This window comes from Amphiprion ocellaris, chromosome 6, assembly GCF_022539595.1.
Source record: "Amphiprion ocellaris isolate individual 3 ecotype Okinawa chromosome 6, ASM2253959v1, whole genome shotgun sequence".
NCBI lineage: Eukaryota > Metazoa > Chordata > Actinopteri > Pomacentridae > Amphiprion > Amphiprion ocellaris.
In genome coordinates, this window is record NC_072771.1 from 7,950,415 (window position 1) to 7,957,979 (window position 7,565).

Sequence of the window (7,565 nt, forward strand, 5' to 3'; positions counted from 1 at the left end):
ATAGATAGATAGATACTTTATTAATCCCGAGGGAAATTCAAGTGTTCAGCAGCTTACATACAACAACATAAATAAAAAGACAGGAGAGGCAGGTTAGTAACATTAACATTAAAGGTTAGTATATACGCTGACAAAAACTTGCTGTACAATTACATTAAAAGCACTTCTAATTTTAAAATCTATAGAACACCAAATGTAATAAAAATTCAATCAACAATATTTACACATTTCAAGGCACAGTGGTTTAAAGTGACTGACAGGTAGGAGGAAAACAGGTTTATCAAACCACTTAAGGTGCATAGACATTCTATAATAATCACATTGGTCCTAATGGACCAATCTGTGCAAAATAGATCAAATCTGCTCAATGTTAATACTTAAATATCAGTATTTATACTAATGAAAGAATGTGTAATATTGTCATCTGTACATCCAGGAGAATATGAACAATCTAGTACTAATCTAACCCTAATGCCAGTCTGGGATTAAAGATAGTGGACCAGCAAGCAGTGACTGTAAAATGTGGCTGTATTCAGATGACAAAAGAAAGATTCGCTTTGATTGAGCTGTTTGTGTGATGGATGCTGGCTGTCAGTTCAGGCTGTAGCCACACACTTGAATGTCCACAACTCCACCATTTAAATGGCTTCTAAGTGTTTCCGGCAGCTCTGGATGTCTGACAATTGCAATCTGGTAATTGCATTAAAGCAAAGAATGCAAAGCAACTTTATGTTCATCAGTGGATAATAAACAGATATGACAAATAAAAGTAGAAATGACACAAAAATGTTCAACATGAAAAACTTAATTTCATTTTGAAGAAATCTGGAGTAATTTCGGACCAGTTTCAAGTAATTACGGACAATTATTGGGTCATTATTTTTAACAACTTTCGTTGCATTTTGGACAAGTCTTTGTTACCTGAGACAAGTTTTAAGACGTGATTCATTTCAAACACATTTTGAGTCATTTTGGACAATTTTAAAACCATTTCATACAGTATTTGTTATGTTGCACCCTTTTTTTGCATCCTTCTGGGCAGGTTTATGTCATTTAGGAACATATTTGTCATTTTGAAAATGTTAAAATTCCAAGTCATTGTTCTTTTCTTTTCTTTTTTTTTTTTTTTTTTTTTTTTTTTAGGTTTTTATATTGAAGAGAGGGACAGAGAGAGTGGGAAGGATAGAAAGGAAAGATAGAGAGGGGTGAAAAGATAGAGAGGTGAAAAGATAGAGAGGGGTGAAAAGATAGGGAGGGGTGAGGGCAGAAGCAGGAGTGAGAGCAGTGGGGGAAAAAAGGGTGAGGAGAAGGGGGAGAAAGGAGGAGACATTATGGTGGCTGTCAGCTTATAACCAGCTGCCTCATTTCTTCCTGGTCCACCAGCTCCAGCCACCTTTCTTCCTTTCAGTCTTGTCATCTTTGTCTTTGTGTTCTTTGTTCTTTGTCTTGTCTTTCTGCTCTGCTCTCTGCTCTCCATCTTTGCTTGGGTTCTGCTCAATGGTTGGTCCAGGCTTCTTGGTCCTTCTCAGGAAGCTGAAGCATCCCGTCTTCCTTTTCATCAAGGACTCCTGCATGGCTTCATTCTCCTCCTGCAGCTCGTTTTGTTTGTTCAGGAGGTGGACCTTTTCTTGCTGCAGCGTGATCTTCTGCTGCTGTAGGTCCAGTCTCTCTGCAGCCTCTTTGCTATGTTCCTCCTGAAATGCACAGAGGAGCGCAGAGAGACCAGCCACCGAAGCCTGCAGTCGAAGGATTTCTTCTTGCTGCAGCTGGCTAGACTTGGCGTTGTTGTTGTTCTTTTCAGCTTCTAGTGCAGCTTCAACCTGGACTTTATCAGCCATGAGCAGTCTGAACTTTTTGTCCACTCCCTCTTTGGTCTTGAGCAGCACATCTCTTTCCAGCAAGAGGTCCTCCTTCTCCTCCATGATCTGGTTACTTTCTTGCTGCAGCTGTTGGTTTTCCTCCAGAAGGGCCTCCTTCTCTGACAGGAGTGTCTGATGATCCACCTGAAGGTTTGTTGTGTTTGTGTTTGTTTATGTGAATTACAACATCATTAGCTGCAACATCTGCCTGTTCTGTAAAACTGGTAGCTCAACGACAGCATCCTGAGGGCAATTAAGTGACAAATATTGTGCAAGAACAGCACTATTACAACCCTGACAATTTCCACTTCTTAGAATGTTTACTGCCAATTATCACACATAAAACAAGAAATAATATTCTGTACTAATACTTCTGTACTAGCCAATACACAGTGAATAAATATTATCTGAAAGTCAGGTTATTGTTGTTTATCAGCACAATACAAAAAGATTCATGTTAGACATATTCCAGTTAAGACTAGAATATCATGATTTATGTAAATTTACCTCAATAATATGAATGTTCAGGTTAAGATTGTACAGTGATATTTATTATGTAAGTTTAACTGAAAATTTAATTTAAATTTAATGACTGCACTACAATATTATTTATTATTTAGATTTACATCATTATTATAATATTTAGGGTCAGACTCTACAGTATTGAGATTAAGAAATCAAATATTCTATAAAATGAAAATACACTGAACTCATTTGGATATATTTAAGTGAGACTCTACAATATTCTTTGACACAAATCTATCTAAATCAAAATTTTAATCATTTTTACTCCAAACATTTACTGGACTGATTTAAACATTAAAATTACTCCTTTCTAATCCTCTGCTGTACGTTCAAACCTGAGGCCTTAAATAGAAACACACAAGTATCTGATGGAAGGAACTTCTGCAGAGTCCTGGTTCCAGAACATGATGATAGAATTATAGACAAACTTTAACAAAAGCTGTCTGAGAGTTTACAGGTTTTTATGTTAGATTTCTTCAGTAATTTAATGAGAGTTATCAGCAAAAATCAAGTGTTCATTTGATGAACTTCATTTCCTAAAACATCCAGAATTGGAGCTCATATCTTTGGCAGCTGTGAAGTTTCTGCTCCTTCAAAGTTCACAACACAATGAATGAATTCCTGAAACACTCTCAATGCTGGAGAGCAATGTTCCCTGTAATTTTTCCTGAGTGTGAGCAAACACACAAACTCCCTGAGCGTCCCTTGGACCACTGTGAGCAACATCAGACGTGTGCACTGTGGTCACACCAGCATCACATCCATTCAAGTTACATGGTTCATTAAAAGAATCAAATTACAGCATTTACATTTCTGTTAAAACACTTTGTCAACAGGAGCCAGTTGAAGGCTGCAGTGATTTTAGTGACACTACAATGTATAAGAGTGAAGTTATTGAATATTTGTCTCTCTTTACTGTTGCAGCGGTTTTGCAAATTGCAGACGGACCCTGTTCACTCCATAGACACCAATGTTATTCCTGTAGCTTGAAAGACAGCTACTTTTGATAAAACTGGGCTTGTAGCACATTGTCTGCCTTGCAACAATGGGAAAGAGGCACCGTTTATGTTTTGACAACCTATATCTAATGAGTTATTGATGCTGGAAGTCCGAATCTGTGAATATCTTTCCAACTTTACTGAACTTGGGGCCACTACCACCTAAGGAGTGATATATTTAATTTTGAAAAAAGCATTTAGCCATACTTAAAGCTTTAAGTGCTTTATTAACACGGACCTAAAAATTTTGTATTGTTTTATTATCACAGGTTCTGTCTGAAAAGAGGTGGCATCATTTTAAACAATGAAATCAAACTAATAAAATGTAATGACCAACCAGTGAGCAATACTGGATTCTGCAAAAACATAAACAACTTTTTTAAAAATCTAAATCTTATCTAAACACAGTTAATGTATTAACTTATTTTTGTGTGTATGCATGTATTTATTGATTTATTTAGTACTGTTAACATATCAGAGTTCTGAGTGAATTTTTCTTAAGATAGGCAAAGGCCATTTATTGATTACATATAGGCTGTTAAATGTTTATTAAAAACTAAAAAGCATTTTAAATAAAACAATTCAATTCAATTTTATTTATATAGCACCAATTACAGTCAAATTGTCTCGAGACGCTTTACAGAACCAATATGCCTGACCCCCAGAGCAAGCCAAAAGGTGACAGTGGCAGTAAAACACCCTTTTAACAGGGAAAAAAACCTCGAGCAGAACCCGGCTCTAATGTGGGGGAACCCATCTGCCTGCTGGCCGGGCGGGTTGACTTAGGCATTTATTGAGTCACTAAAATACTGTAGAGTACAGACCACATCAGCATGATTATAAGCATCCTCTGGTAAATGAACAACCAGATACTGATGTCTCTCACCATATGGACTTCAGGAGATGATTAGATGATGATAAACTGTGACCTACTGGTTGGGTTCTCTCTGTTCTCATGTTTCTTACATGTTTGTCCCCTGACAGCTGGGTCATAATGTTTTTTGAGCAACACACCATACTATGACGTTTTTACAATGATGGTTCTACTATGGAACCAGTTTGACATGTTCAGGTGTTCTTTGTGTGAAAACTCAGAGATTTCAGGGATCAGAAGGTGGTTTTCAACTTTCTTTATTAACTTTCTGCTTCAACTTTAAAATAAATTTCCTTCACTAACCCAGCCCTCTGGACTTCCAGTAAGCTGTGTTCCTATTGGCTGTCCAGGTGGCTGCTTGGTGTTATCAGGAACACCTGAGCAGCTCACTGTCTTCCTGCTTTATGTGGCTGCAGACAAACATTTCTTCTGCTTCCCTTCAGCACTGAACCGGGTTTGGCTCCATTGCTTTAGTTTGTTCTTTAGACGTTGACTTGCAGCTTCCAGCAGTAAAATCATCTTTAATGTGTTTCTTGGTGTGTTTTAGGGCTTTGTACTGGATAGTTGTCTTGGTAAATGTGGTTCTTTAGCCACAGTTACCACATGGTGCTAATGTGTGCAGTGATTAGTGGATTTGGTACAGCTGAGTTGTGTCTTTATCTTGGCTGTAGTGAGTCTTCAGAGGTTTTTGGTCAGACACATTCTGTATTCTTGTTTGAGAACCAGCGTTGGTTGTCCAGAAGGTAAGAGTTCCTGTCCTGATTCTCTGTTCTCAGAGGTTCTCTGGTAGGCTGCAGGAGACTTTAGCGTTTGGGTTGTGCTAGTTTGGTTTTTCTATGGTTTCATTTGGACGACTATCTTGAGGCCCCTCCATGTGGTTTAGTGAGGTTTTCTGCAACAGTTCTACAAAGCAACCTGCAGCAGAAGAGACTTTGAGAGTTTTTAGGAAGTTCTGGAGACCAGACTTTAGAGCAGCAGAAACATTTGTCAGCAGTTTGAGCAGGAGAAGGTGATCTTCAGAGCAGAAATGAGACAGAAACCTTCTTGACCCGTGTGGTGAGGTCCTGTACCAAGAGTTTGAGCAGGTTGTGAAGAGTCTGTAGTTCTTTGGTCTGAAAGCACAAGAAGAGTCAACTCATTAAAGGAGAAAACAGGAGATATTATTCTGTCACTCTGCAGTTTCCAGTTTCCTTAGACTGGATATAAAGTTTATGTTTTAAATGATTTACCATGTGAGCCCAAGAAGACTTCAATAAAGTCCCTCCATCCCCTGGACACAACAGATTTTATTACGATGTTAAATCTTTCTTTTAAATATGTTTTTTGTTTTAATCATAGTTTTAGCATAGTTTTTTTCTCTTTTTTCACAGTTTTGTCATCTGTGTAAAAGGTGCTGAACAAATAAAGCTCAATTGATAAACTGAATAATTGACTAACTCATGATTGTGACAACAGAAGTATTTTCGTTGTGATTTAAGGGTTCGTTTCATTTCTAAGGTTGAGGTTAAAATCTTGACAGAAAAAAAAGATGAAAGAAATAAACTACATTTTAAAAAAGCAATTAAATCAAAGGAAAAAAACATTTAATACAACAAAACTTTTAAAAAGAAAATTAAACATTAAATACAATTAAATTATATTAAACAGACAAAATAAATAAACAGAAGATACAAAACTTAATTATGAAATTAAACAAAATTTATTAAACAAAAATATGAAACATTGAAGATTAAATATTTTAGATAATTAAACATTTAAAAAATAAAATTAAACAAGAATATTACACATTTTTTAAAAAATACAAAACATTAAATTAGATTATTAAACCTTTAAAAATACAAAACATTGAATTAAAAATTAAATGTTTAATTGGAAAATTAAATCTTAAAGACAATAACACTTTAAATAGGAATTAAACAGAAAATACAATGAAGCATTTAAAAAGAAAATTAAACATTAAAAGGTGGTAAAACATTTACAAAGAAAAACCTTAAAGATTTAATCGAAAAATTAAACAAGCCGATAAAACATTTGAAAAAACAATTAAACATTAAAAAGACAAAACATTTGGAAATCAAATCAGACATTAGAAAAGAATAAAAGGTGAGAAAAGAGCAAAACTAAACATTTAAGAAGAATCAAACTAAAGACAAAACATTTGAAAAGACACCAGTTAAACTTTAGAAGATCAAATTAAACAGAAGAAACAATAAAATGATCAAAAGAGCAAAAACAGATAAAGGTCTGAAAGTGTTTTCTAGTCTGAGATGAAAACAAGTTGTTTCTTCAAACATTTCCTCTTTCTATGTTCTTGGTTTCATTGTGGACAGATTTACTAAGAATTCATTTCAGAAAACTGCTTTCCAGATAGTCTGCTCGTAGTTGAAGGCATTGATCAAACTAATGTTACCTTCTGATCTCCACAAACTTTACTCTTCAGTGAAGAGAATCAAAGTTTGTTGAGTATTTCTAAACAACCCACAGGTGAAGGTCTGAGAAGAACTCAGATGGATGATCTAAATGTGAAATCAAGACTCATGGTCACAAGTTTTAAGGCTTCTGTTAACCATAAAGTTCAAACTAACAGAGAAGTACTGAGAAACTTTTAAAATTTCAGTCCTCAGACTGTCTAAAGGTTCAAACTAACAGAGAACTACTCAGGAACTTAGAAGATATCAGTCCTTGGACTGTCTGAAAGTCAAATCTAACAGAGAACTACTGTGGGACTTAGAAGATATCAGTCCTTGGACTGTCTGAAAGTTCAATCTAACAGAGAACTACTGTGGGACTTCGAAAATTTCAGCCCTCAGACTGTGTGAAAGCTCAGGTCCTGAGGACTCGGGAGGTGTGGAGGCTTGGAAAGTCTTGGAACTGAGGGTTCCACCCTCCAGCACAAAGGCTAAAGTCCAGCCTCCTGAGGAAAAACGGTCGAGTCGAGACTCGAGTTAAAAAAAAAACCCGAAAATGACAAAAAATAGATGATAAATGCGCAAAAAAAAGAAGAATTAGTATCTGAGCGAGTAGCTCAGGGGGATAAGAGGAGAGACTACAGAGCGAGAGGTCGCAGGATCGAGACCCGCCAGTGGCAGTTTTCTTTCTTTGTCTTTGTCAGGATTTTGATAAAACTTAAGAAGTGTCTGGTCTTGAACCAGCGACCTGCAGCTCCATAGGCAAATCCTTAACTCACTGAGCTACAGATCAGATACAAAGAAATAAATTCGTCGTCCCTTTGGCATCGTAGTTCCTCAAGTGACCACATGGGTGGAGCCAAGGCGGAGTCTGGGTGGAGTCAGGGCGGAGAGTAGGCGG